Source organism: Rattus norvegicus, chromosome 7, assembly GCF_036323735.1.
Source record: "Rattus norvegicus strain BN/NHsdMcwi chromosome 7, GRCr8, whole genome shotgun sequence".
Classification (NCBI taxonomy): domain Eukaryota; kingdom Metazoa; phylum Chordata; class Mammalia; order Rodentia; family Muridae; genus Rattus; species Rattus norvegicus.
In genome coordinates, this window is record NC_086025.1 from 102,859,765 (window position 1) to 102,872,275 (window position 12,511).

The window sequence follows — 12,511 nt, forward strand, 5'->3', positions numbered from 1 at the left end:
TTGGTATTCTTGCTGGTATCCCATTCCCTATCAGAATTCCCAGTCTGCACCGTGCTCCTACACAGTCTGTCACATGTAGCTGTCTATCCTGTAAGCTCATGCACAGACCACAAATACGGCAAGCACCACACTAGTGATGCTGACATACGTCTGTTCTTTGTAAATACACTTTTTAATCAGTCAGTAACTGTGCTAGCTTCTTCAGCAAACAGTTTTCATTCATCCCAAGTTCCTGAATCTGCCTTTGAGAAAAGAACTTGTGTTTTCCCTCTTTCTGGGATGAGTCATTTCCCAGAAGTCATTCCCCTCTTAATGTTACACTTTCCAGATTTCGTCTGCTGGAAAGAATATGAACACAAATGAGAAACTCATATATAAAAAGAAGTCTTCAACCTGCCCTATCGTGCAGCCATTCCAAACACCTATCGGTTCTCCAGAAAATGTACCAGAATTAATAGGAAGAAAAGTTAACAAAGAGACTTCATACACATTCAACCTTGGTCTCCCTTATACCACAGAGAGCACATGCAGGCCCTCACCTCAACTCCGATGTTGCCCCACAAAAAGGATTTTATGGTTTTGGAACTTGAACACATACTCTATTGTAGGATGATGTCACAGGTGAGGCAGGTACAGGATAGAAGGAGGCCTGTCATTGGAGGAGAAGGAAGGATGGGCGGGAGAGAAGTTTGAAGGAAGAGGAGACTAGGGGAGAGAGGAAGAGACAGGAGGGAGAGAGGGAGAGAAGCCGTGACAGGACAAGATGGCAGGTGATGTTAGGATTCTGCTCTGTGTATTTACAGGTTGTTATTAATGTTCCTAAGGGATGGATGGTACCGGGCTTTGTATGTTTAAGTGGGCAATTATATCTTACCAATTGGGTCAAAGATTATTGTGTTGCGTGTTCTTTGTGAGGGTTTGAGTGTAGAAAAGTGTGCCAAGATATCTAGCAGATATCTTGGACACCTCGGTACAGAGCTAGCGGGGTAAAAGACACCGTTACTCTTTATTAATTTTATATTTTTACAATAACACTCTATTCTTTCTATCGAAGCTCATTCTCAGCCACCTTCTGCTCCTCCAGAACGACTCTCAAACTCTGTTCCATGCTCTCCTCCCCTGAGGCCCACTTGTCACATTCTCCACCTTGCATCTTGTTGTTGCTTCTACCTAGAAAATCCTGTGTGCGGTTTGAGTACTGCGTGCAGCAAGGCCAGTTGTGGGTTCTGACTCTGCCATTGGCTGTGTGAGCACGAGCAGCGTGTGTTCCTCTGAAACCTTATATTTAACTGCTGGGATGGTGGAAGGGTGTGTCTTCTCCTGCACAAGCAGTGCAGTTAGGGAGTGACAGTGAGGTGCAGCCAGTATAAGACAATGTCCACTCTTGTTATTATCACTGGGTCTGTGTCATGATGTGAAAGCACTTTGCTCTCAGGCATCACTGCATGCTGACTGACTAGATCATGTGATATCAGTATTTCCAGGGAGAGAATATTGCTATAATACTGTTGACAGTGTCTCTGAGCAACCTCTCTGCCTCACTTACACTTTGCAGCACTCTCAAGAAAGATGAGCTTTTCCAAACAGTGCTCCTAATGAGAAAGTAGAATTAACTTTGCCTAAATTTGCACAAAGAAAACCGAAACCTGGCTTCTCCATTTACTTCAAAACCTGTCTCATGGTAACTGCTCCCTTGATCTCTTCTTCTGAAGTGGATGCAGTGAGATGGAAAGCACCAGTCTAAGGTGAAGACCTGGTTGTGCAGCTGTCCACCTGGCATTACCTAGCATCACAGTGATGATGCCTGTTCGTGGTCTGTGAAACGCATGGAGTGCACATTGGGAGGCTTCTGTACAGGGGTCACCAGGGTTACCTGGGCAGTGGTGGTCTTACCAACAAAGGATTGTTATCCTTTTACATGTTCGTTTTCTCGTGCTCTAGTTAAAACATAATTTCTCCAATTCTGCGGCGTTATCTGCATCCTTGAAGTAGCAAGTGCAGGACTCTTCTGTTCCCGTAGGAAGGGTGGCTGTGGTCTCTGGGTCAGGACTGAGGCACACCCATACCCTTCTCTCAGATCTTTTGAGCTGTGCTACCATGAATCAGCCCAATTGTTTGTTTGTTTATGAAGCAGACTGGAAAGTACTTCCTGGCTAATGAGAGGACATTTTGAAGCTTGAAGTCTAGGCTTCAGGTGTTCCTATCCATCCCTCTTCTCATCAGGTCAGTCTTCTAGTAGGATGCTTCCTGGAAGCTTCTCCTGTCTCCATGATGACTTCCTGTGTAACAGGAGCCGAGAAGCCGAGGACTGGGCAGAGAGGTTATCACTGGCTCCCATCCACAGCCCTAGCTCACCTGTCAGGAGTCCACTGATCAGGAAGAAGTGCAGCCTAAGAGATGACTCTGGCCACTCTTGGAAATGACAAAAAGTCAGGCCTCAGCAACCACACAGCAGCTTACAACCATCTCTAACGCCAGGAAATTGGTGCCCTCTTTTAGCCCCTGAAGGTACCAGGCACATGTAATACACATATACACATGCAAACAGAATATTCATACTAGTCTAATAAAAATAAATCTTAAAATAAAGAACATGTGCATGTTAGCAGGCAGCCTATCTTATTGGTTTTCTTTCTTGATGTATAAGTGAACTTATTTTATTTGCTAAGATAAAGTGTACTTACAGCAAAGAAATGTATACCTATCTGAAAGAACCAGCTGTGTGCCTGGTTTCATGGGTATGTGACCCAGAGGGGCTGTTTTCTGCACCTTGGAAGTGTCTCTGGCTTTTTCTGTTAGATTTGATCATGAGATTTTTAATTCCAGTAATCTCCTTTGTCAGCTGAAGTGACAGGCCTTCTTTTTAAAGCACTCAGACGTATCACAGATTAGACTGCCGTGATTGATGGTTAAATTAGATGTTAGTGAAAAGCAAGTCAGCGTAACTGGGCTTTTTCCCAACTTGTAGCCTTGCCACGGGCCTTGGATAGATCACTTTGTGTCTCTGAAACTGCTTCCTCATCCTGTGTCAGACTGTAAGTCTTCAGTTAGCATGCTTTCCCCCTCTTTGGCTTCTTTACTACTTGCCAACGCAGACCTTTGTTCTTCCTAGAAAACTTTCCATGTCCCCTACAACTGCTTGAGCAACCTTCCCCTCTCTGATCTGCACCACTCTAGAGTCCCAAGTTTTACATCACCACACTGGGCATACCCACTTGTTTGATCCGTATGAGGGACTGGACATTAGCCACATTTCATTTCAAAGACCAAGTCATGTTTGCTACTGCATCCCCAAGGTTGGCACATAGTAGGTGCCATGTATCAGTTCCACAAGCTTAGAATGAAGAGGATGCTGAAGAGCCATCAAGATCATCTCGCACCGCATAGTGTGGGAGCTGCGTGTGTCTTCAGTGATAGTGTGAAAGGTGTTGCTTTCAAACAGATTTCTACAATGAAATGGCCAAATCACTGGGAATGACCGAGTGTGTAGAAGACCGAGTGCAGTACATCATCTATAACGAGTTCTTCCATGATTACACTGCATTCCACATGTATTAGCTATGTTCCTGTTACTGTCATAAAATACCCTGACGAAAGCAACTTATGGGTTACTTTGACACATGGTTTGGGGGGAAGGCATCATGGCAGCTGACCACAGGACATCCAGTCTGGAAGTAGAGAATGATGGGTGGGGATGCTAGCTTGCCTTTATTCATTCCTGATTCCATTCCGTGGAATGTCTCTGCCTTCATTTACGCCCAGTCTTTTCACTGAGCCTAACAGGATGCCTCACAGCTGTGTCAGCAGGATTGTGGTAATTCTAGATCATATCAGACAGTTGTGGTTACAGCAGGTCCTCCATTAAGATAGGAGCCTTGGACGCAGGCATCTTGATGTGTTCTGAGGCGTGTGTCTTCCAGTGTGTAAACTGGTGCTTTTGTCCCTGTGGTGAACAGAGGAGAGGAAGAATGATTCGGAGGCTCTCTGGGGAGATGAACTTTAAACAGAGAGTGAAACCTTCCAGCAGATGCATTGGAGTGTGTCGCTGTGACAAGTGATCCAAGCTTAATATCTGAGAGTCTGAAAATAATCATTTCTATTCACTGATTTAAGATAGTGTAGCCTGAATGCCCATAGGTAGGCCACATGACCCTCCTAGATCACTTTCTTCTCTCTGATTTGACAAAGTACCAGGCAGCATGTTCATATCATTTATCGTGCAGGTGACACTTAAAGTGTTTCACAGAAGAAAGGGACCGCAGAAGGTAACTGGTATCTTTGATTGGCATTTAAAACATTTTTATTAGACAAAGTGATTATTACATCTGAAATGAGGCTTTACAACCTTAATTATAACAATCGGGTTAGGAACAGCAGCCGGCATTTATTTTGTATATAATGGCAGGCCAGTGAAAGTGCTTTGCATGTGTGAACTCTAATTACCCCACGTCATCATCAGCCTGTCATCTACACCACAGCTGCAGTGGTGGCTTATGAAGCATTACAAGACACTTTCCTTATTTAAGCATCCTTCCTTTCTGTCTTTGATTGAGCATTTCTTATGTCTGAGACACTTGTAAAAGTTGAATCTCCAGTCTGAGCTACCTACTCAGAACGGTGCTGCTTACAACAGGGAGAACAGGATCCGGTCCCAACTGAGACTTTAAGGCAAACCCTGGCATGTTAGCCCTTAGCAGTGCAGGGCTCCGTAACGGTTGCCTTTGTTCCTGAGTGCTTTACACCTAATAATAAAAAACCCTCCAACAGCTGTGTGAAACAGGTGGATGTGAGCTGGACAGGCATTGGTCTAAGGCACAAAGGCACAGGAGTGACCAACATGGACTTTGAAGATTCCAGTGGCTCCGGCAACATGTTCTCTAACCACTTGACAGGCTCATGTCACTTTATCTGTGAAAACCTACTCCTATGCAACTGTAAAGAACAATTTATAGAAAATCTATATGAGATTGGGAAAGGCTGACAGTATCCCTGGAGTCTGGCTACCATGATGGAGTAGTCGTGGGCAGAAACAGCTTTTGGGGTCCCTGTGCCCATACATAAAGTCCTAGGATCTATGCCCTGTGATGTGAGACCAATGCCAGAACATGTCATACCTTGGAGAGTGTATGGGCTAAAACCTGGGGTAGGGAAGGACATCCTGCTGCCATTTGCACCTTGCCTGAGTTAGGACTTTATGCTAGACTTCTGGGCATTCTGGGAAAGGTCTGGAAGGTCAGATGTTACTAACTTGGGGAATATAAGGCTCTGGGCTCAGAGAAATTGAGTAGGCTTTTCATTGACAGGGGTCTTAATCTCATCATGGCTTCACAGTTACCTAGTTTCATTACTCAAAGGACATATTTCTAAGTCTATAAAACCCACATTTTTCTGGTTTGTGAAATAGGAATTGAACCTAAAAGAATTTTTAAGTGTGTGTGTGTGTGTGTGTGTGTGTCTGTGTCTGTGTCTGTGTGAGGGTGTGTGTGTCTGTGTCTGTTTGGATATATTCAGGTGAGTACAGGTGCCCCAGGAAGCCAAAGAAAGTTCAGATCCCTTGGAACTGGAGGCACAGGGAGTTGTGAGCACCTTCACATGGGTTCTAGCGACTGACCCGTGTCTTGTGTTAGTGTAGCAGTATTCTTACTCACTGAGCCACTTCCCCAGCCCTGTTCAGTTTCTAAAGTATTTAGAAATCCTGAATATGATAAGTAAAGCAAATCATTTTGTTTTTCTGGAATAATAACAAGTAAATGGACTTTTTTCATATAAATTCATAGTGTATAAACTGACACTAATGCCATGTTAAAATTTATATTTTAATACCTCTCAGCTTTATAAAATAAATTTACTATTAAATATTTCAACATAATTTTATAATTTTAAAGGCTTTATTTTCATGTAAATTATATGTATGTGTATATATGAATATGTGCACATGAGTGCAGGGACCAATGGAGACTTAAGGCATTGGATCCCCTGGGGTTGGAGTCCCAGGCACTTGTAAGCTACCTGATATGGGAACCAACTCAGGTCCTTTGCAAGAACAGCATGCTCTCTTAACCACTGAATCATCTCTCCAACCAACACACCCTCTGTCTGTCTCTCTCTCTCTGTCTCTCTCTCTGTCTCTGTCTCTCTCTCTCTCTCTCTCTCTCTCTCTCTCTCTCTCTCTCTGTGTGTGTGTGTGTGTGTGTGTTCAGTTACTATGTATTATTGAGAGAGAAGGATTTTTGTTCTCTGTCATTTTTCATTATATTGTAAAATGGGTAAAACAGATTAACTATCACAGGTTTTTAAGTTCCTTATTTCCGAGTGTAAGAGTGAAATTTATAGATATGCTGCCTGCCTAACGTGCCCAAGATACCTACTTCTTATTTTTATTTTGTATCTTAAGAACAGTATGATAAAATTGTCTGACAGTTTCATTGTCCCTCCCATCAGCTCCACGGTGGATATTCTGAACAATGTGATATCTCCCAGCCAGGTTTAACAGTTCTGAAAGGTCTGTAATTCAGGAAACCGGACCTTCAATTTTCCAGACCTGATAGGGTGACTGCTCCTTTCTCTTAGAGACAGGGGGATTTCCTGATTAGACTATAAATTTGTCCTGGCCTTTTAAGTTGAACATTATTTAAATTGCTGGCATACAGTGGAACTGCTGTAGATTCAGTTTTAGACTGTAGAAATAAAGAGAGTTTGCAGTAAAGCAATCTCCAAGGTTCTCTTTCCCCGTGCAGGTATGTTATGCTGATGCTGTACTCTTGTCTGTTACGTGTGCAGAAGCATTATGCCTATAAAAACAATGTGCATTCCCTACTTAGAAAGGACTTCATGGCTCAAAATGCTAATACTGATGTGAGCAGTCAGTGAGTCATAATTATTATCTGTGCGTACGTGCGTGTGTGCATGCGCGCGTGTGTGGTAGAGAGTGTTTTGCTGCTACTGTCTTAATTATTGGTAAAGCACTGTGGTTTTACACACATGGTTTGGTGTAAATGTCAGCAGGGTGGAAAAGACAAATAGCATCTCAAGTTTTTATTATCATGACAACATTTTTACTTCATGAACCCTGGGGGTCCTCAGGACACACGTTGAAAGCTGTGGCTCTGAGCCATTTAAAAGATGTAACAGTAATCTGTAGGAGAGAGATGGATCTTCCCGGGGTCAAGCAGCACAGGGTGGAGCAATTTGTTTAAACTGTGTTATCTGTGTGCGTGCTTCTCAAGAAATGGATCGTCGTCTCATGCTAAGCTGTTGGTGGACAGAAGTGTCTGCTGTGCTTGTCTGTCGCAGGGAGCAGTATGAATGCAAGTGTGAGTCCTCCAGTGTAGAGGAGTATCATTCCCGTTTCACTTGAATACATTTTGCAAACACAGAAGACAGCCTTAAGTATGACAGTGCCATCTCCTCTCCCATACGAGGTGCCATCAGCCCTGTGGTGCAGGGTTCCTGTGGGGAAGCAGGTGAGGAGGAGTCCAGGAGAAGCTGAGAGGCAGCATGGCTGGGGCGAGTAGGCGAATCCAACTTCACTTATAGCCGCTTTCATCAATTGCTACAACCTGGTTTTGTGGCTTTTTATTCAACATCCTCCTGAGGAAATGCCATTAAATATTATGAAAGAACTTTTAGGTAAGGGAGGCTCTTATTGAAAGTAGATTGAAAAAATTTTTTTAGCTATTTACCCTGAAGGAATTTCAGATCTTCACTTACCTGTGATAATAGAAAAATAAGAATACTCCCAAAATTTCATTTGAAGTATTACTTTTCATTTATTCTGCGTTATCTATAGAAATTCATTGTTAGCATAAGGATTAATGGTTCTTGGTAGAATAGAAACACTGAGCAGGGAAGTTGCTCTAGATCAACTGCCTATGTCACATAATAAAAATTTACCAAGTATTGGCTTAAATATTAATTTGATGATAATATATTCAGAAAGATTTTCCTGAAAAAGACAAGTCAAATAATAGGAAAGAATCAGCCTTGTAAGTCTATTCCAAAGATGTAGTGTTAGTCACCAGACCTCGAAAGGGAATTCAGCAGTGCAGCAGTGAAAAGTTGTCAGAACCACAGGAACAAGGAATAGTTACAGAGCTCACTGAGATTCCACTGAGGTACAGACCACCTCTGGTCCCCATGCTCATGTCCAGCTGCAGGTATCCCTGATTTTGGAGTTCTAGTGTATGATGTCGTCGTCGTGGGGAGCAATGCGAATGGCAAGGTTTATGTCATCTGTCACATTGTTGTGATGATCAAACAGTGTGCCTCTTCTCAGACTTTGAGAATTAGGACTTGAGTGAGTAATAAATTGAACAGAATAAAAAGAAAAACACAGACCTAAATCAAAATATGCACCTGTTTCACTCCCTCCCCCCATCCTTCCTAGAGTCTTGTCCCATAAACTGTTAGAAGTTTTAAAAGATTCCCAAGGAAAGAAACAGATAAAACCACAGGGTGGGGCAGGGATGGCAAAATCACATTTAATACAAGGGTACTGTGAAGAAAGAGCAGCTAGGGGAGGGCCCTGACATACAAGGGTACTGTGAGAAAGAGCAGCTAGGGGAGGGCCCTGACATACAAGGGTACTGTGAGAAAGAGCAGCTAGGAGAAGGCCCTGACACAGGCAGCCAGGATTGAGGGAGCCTTCTAGTGCTTCCGAGAGCTGCTTCTGGAAGTTTCCATTGGTGGGTTTCCAGTGCCCACCAATGAAGAGGAGCAGTGTCTGCCCAAGACCATGGGTCTGGTAGCATCATGCTCTAGGAGAACCATGAAACCCTCCTCCCCAAACAGATAAGCAATTTGAATATCCCACTGAATATAATATTCTGACCCCTTTCTACCACAAGAAAGTATTTTAAGTAAGGGTGTGTGAGTGAGTGTGTATGTGTGCGTATATGGGTGTTGCATTGACAGACAAGCAAGTTGAGAATCTGAGAAGCAAGAATTCATGCATTGCCAAAATTTGCAAAGCTTTTTTGAAACACTAGACTCAGCATACTAAAAATGGCATACCTTGAGAGAACAGTTCTCATAGAATGGATGATTTTGTAATTAATATCCATGTGGCTAAGAAGACATGGCCCATAATGGCCAAACCAGCTCTGGAGTGGGATGGAAATGGTAAATCTATAAAAAGCACTAGGAAAAAAAAAGGGTACAGAGGCCAAGAGATGAAGGATTCATTCTTCTGCTTCAGAAGGAACTCGGCAGGACTACCAGAGTAGGAAAGCACAGTAAGGGATGTACGGTTGTCAATGGACAGGATCTAGGATCACCTGGGAAATGGGCCTCTCTGGCATGCTGTCAAGTTATATGAGAAGACTCATCTTAGTGGTAGACAGGGGTCTGAATGTGAAATGCACAAATGGAGCTGCGTACTAGCCTGCATTAATCCCTGTCTCCTGACTGCTCTGATCGTGTTGTCATGATGGACCACACACCCTGAACCAGAACCCATGTGAATCCTTTCTCCCTTAAATTGCCCTTGTCAGTGTATTTCATCACAGCAACACGGGGAAAGGAACTAAGGCAGGAAAAGAATGTTTATAAAGAAGACTTCTAAAAACAAAGATTGTTTTCTACCGGATACAAAGGGCATGACAGCTGCCAAAGATATAGGCTGGCCATGTGTTATATATACAGAAAGGTGGTGAAAAACTGTTAGCAACAAGCAGGCTACCTGCCACTCGGCTGTCCAAAGGGTACCTGCCAGACTCTGTAGTTTTGCAGGTGTGAGGGATGCAGCCTGCTGTGAGCATCAGGCTAACCCAACTGACCTTCCAGCCTCAGTCTTCTCATGGTTATCCTTGCACAGTAGGGTTAACCTGAGACAGATTGACTTTTGAAGAATAAAACAAAATTAATATTGTCTACTTAAGAGGTTTGTGGAGCAGTGTCTGACATCTGATATATATATATATATATATATATATATATATATATATATATATATGTGTGTGTGTGTGTGTGTGTGTGTGTGTATGGAATATATATATATATATATATATATATATATATATATATATATATATATCCATATAGTAGGTAAAAGAGTAGATTCAAGAGTCCAAGAAATACTTTGAAGTCTGACCCCATTCCCCTCTTCCAGCTCCCCTCCCACACTGTTCCCCAGCTCCTCTCAGACAACTGTGTTGAAGTCTTTCCTCTCCCTTCTTACCTCAGAAGAAGAGGCTGTGTGGCACATTCATACCCCCGTGCTGCTGACAGGAGCAGATGTAGCACCTTGTTTCTTTGTCGGAATTTTCAGCTCAGTGTCTAGCACACAAAGATCCCATTTGTGTTCTTTGAATGCCTGAGTCTGCTCAGGATCTAATTTTATTTTGTCAAGATCCTGCTACACTTACAAAGTAACAAGCTTTCTGCCTTTGCTTCTCATCCCGTGAGAAGGAGGAGGAAATAGATGCCTCTGGTTTAGCATTACCACTCATAACATTGTATCTTCCCAGATTGTCTCGGTACATAGTTTTTTCACCTATAATGTTACCATTCATTCATTCACTCACTCAGTATATTAGGCTAATATTAGGTGAGTTGTACTCCTGTGTCCTGGACATTGTTCTGAGGGAAATTGAGCCATATCACCATATCACATATGCATATGAATAGAGCAGACACACAGCCCTTTCTCATGGATCTTGCCTTCTCACCTAACAGAAGAAATGGCGAAGTGTTGTCCAGATCAGTTGGAGTGCTGTGCCCTAGAGTGAGATGAAGGGCAGAGTTGCCATGGTGAGATGGACTGCAGTCTTCCTGCAGCCCTGGCTGGCATGGTACAAGTATACTTGAAGGTGTAGAGCCGCACCGGAGTCTCTAGACTTTTGCTCTCAGCACACTAGACAGATGTGCTCTGGTTAAGACTTAGTGGTACTTGGGTGGGCAGATTGAGGAATGAGTTAAGAGGGCTGATGGAGTATGGAGGTTTTTTTTTAGTTTGGAGTATCTGTTAGAAGTTTAGATGTTAAAAGGCAGTCAGCACATGAATATAAATCTTAGAAGAAACACTGTAAAAGATGGTATAGAATTGAGAGGCTTGGGTGTTTAGATTTTACTTAAAGTGGCTATGGAAAATCATGAAGGGGTTCGTGTACATAAGAGGACTGAACTCAGATGTTCCAACCTGACAGGTCTAAGAGAAGAGTGATTGTCAGGTTTGTGGGCAAGGTGATGCCAGTGGTAGAAAAGAGCCAAGAAGTGCCTTGTTTTCCACAGAGCCAAATGTTTGAGGGGACAGGGGTGAGATGGTTCCAAAGACTGCCATGCCCTACCAGAAACAGAACTACTTTGTGTTTTAATGACATGCTGCTTAGGTGATTCATTAAGGGACAAGAAGAGTGCAGAGGACCTTCAGAGTAAAGGATTACGTATATAGATGCTGAGAGCAGTAGGCCTCAGGGTTGGTGACCTGCTGTGAGATATACTGAAGTGTTTGCACACAAGTGTAGTATTGTAGTTATGCATATGTGTTAGGAGACGTTGCGCTAATAAATAGTGCTTGCCTTTCCTGCCAGCTTCGGCTTCAGGCAGTGAACACATAACATAGGTGACTTCAAGGAAAAGCTGCCCTCAATTTCTCCTCGTGCAGAGTTTCAGAGACTGAGCTAGGGGAAGGATGAGGTGGCTGGAGCAAACGGTCCTTGAGGCCTGCTGACAGGGGTATGTCAACGTTGAGGGCTGCCTTTGCTGATGTAAATATAAGCAAGAGTCTAATAAAATGGCCCAGTGACTCTAAAATAGAAATTAGTGGAAAGGTCTAACCAGGAGGTTTAGGGACAGAGGAAGTTACCGTCGAGCATTCCTTCTTTACTCAAGGGATCTTGATCTGGGAAAAGGGAGGTTGACCTTTTGGAGTCTGTGCTCACTGCATGCTCTACCTGCTTATTCTGGAAAAAGGACAGAAGTGAGAGATTTTAGCCCGTGCCCTGAACTCTCTCAGAGGAGGTCAGAGGAGCATGCCATCTTGTAGCATTCAGGCCTGTTTGTTGACTTGGAGGATGGAAGCAAGAAACATTCTAAAAGTTTTAAGAATGAGTGAGATCATTCCTCGTCAACTGAGTCATAATGGGACGGAGCTGGTATGAGCTAGCCCATCACTGGGGAGGTGACCAGGAGAAGCCCACTCCTGACTTCTCAGCGAGGGAGGCCCTGACCTGCATCTTTAATGATGGAGTGTGGACTGTTCAGACTCACGGGTTTGCTTGTTTGTTTGTCTTGTTTTTTCTCTTTGTTTTTATTAATATTGTAGGTTGGGCCCTTTAATGGGATTTTCTTAGTGTTTGTCTCCCTTCTGCGATGCCATGGCTTTTAGTTTACCCACAGGAAATAGGACACATCTTTTGGTAATAGCAATGTGAGGTACACGGAATGAAACGCTAGGAAAGCAATTCTGACGAAGCTGACAGGAAGGAGAATGGGGCGCAGCTGCTCCAGCTTCACAGCCTGATGACAGTCATGCAATAAATAATCAGAAACCGGGTGAAGTGATAGCAAATGT

The 12,511-nt window shown here is 43.3% G+C and overlaps 1 protein-coding gene and 1 long non-coding RNA gene across 8 annotated transcripts in view; one reads left to right on the forward strand and one right to left on the reverse strand.

Moving 5' to 3' along the window:
- Khdrbs3 (KH RNA binding domain containing, signal transduction associated 3) overlaps nucleotides 1-12,511 on the forward strand; it is a 157,918-nt gene that overhangs the window by 133,137 nt on the left and 12,270 nt on the right. The gene's annotated exons all lie outside the window — the stretch shown is intronic.
- Nucleotides 7,021-12,019, reverse strand: LOC108351507 (uncharacterized). 2 transcript variants are annotated; one of them, XR_005487228.2, is made up of 3 exons: nucleotides 11,804-12,019; nucleotides 10,668-10,718; nucleotides 7,021-7,590 (listed from the first exon to the last, which is right to left on the reverse strand). It is a non-coding gene; the product is annotated as an uncharacterized LOC108351507 (long non-coding RNA). The 2 variants fall into 2 exon arrangements; XR_010053426.1 differs by having other exon boundaries at nucleotides 10,668-10,960; nucleotides 11,804-12,003.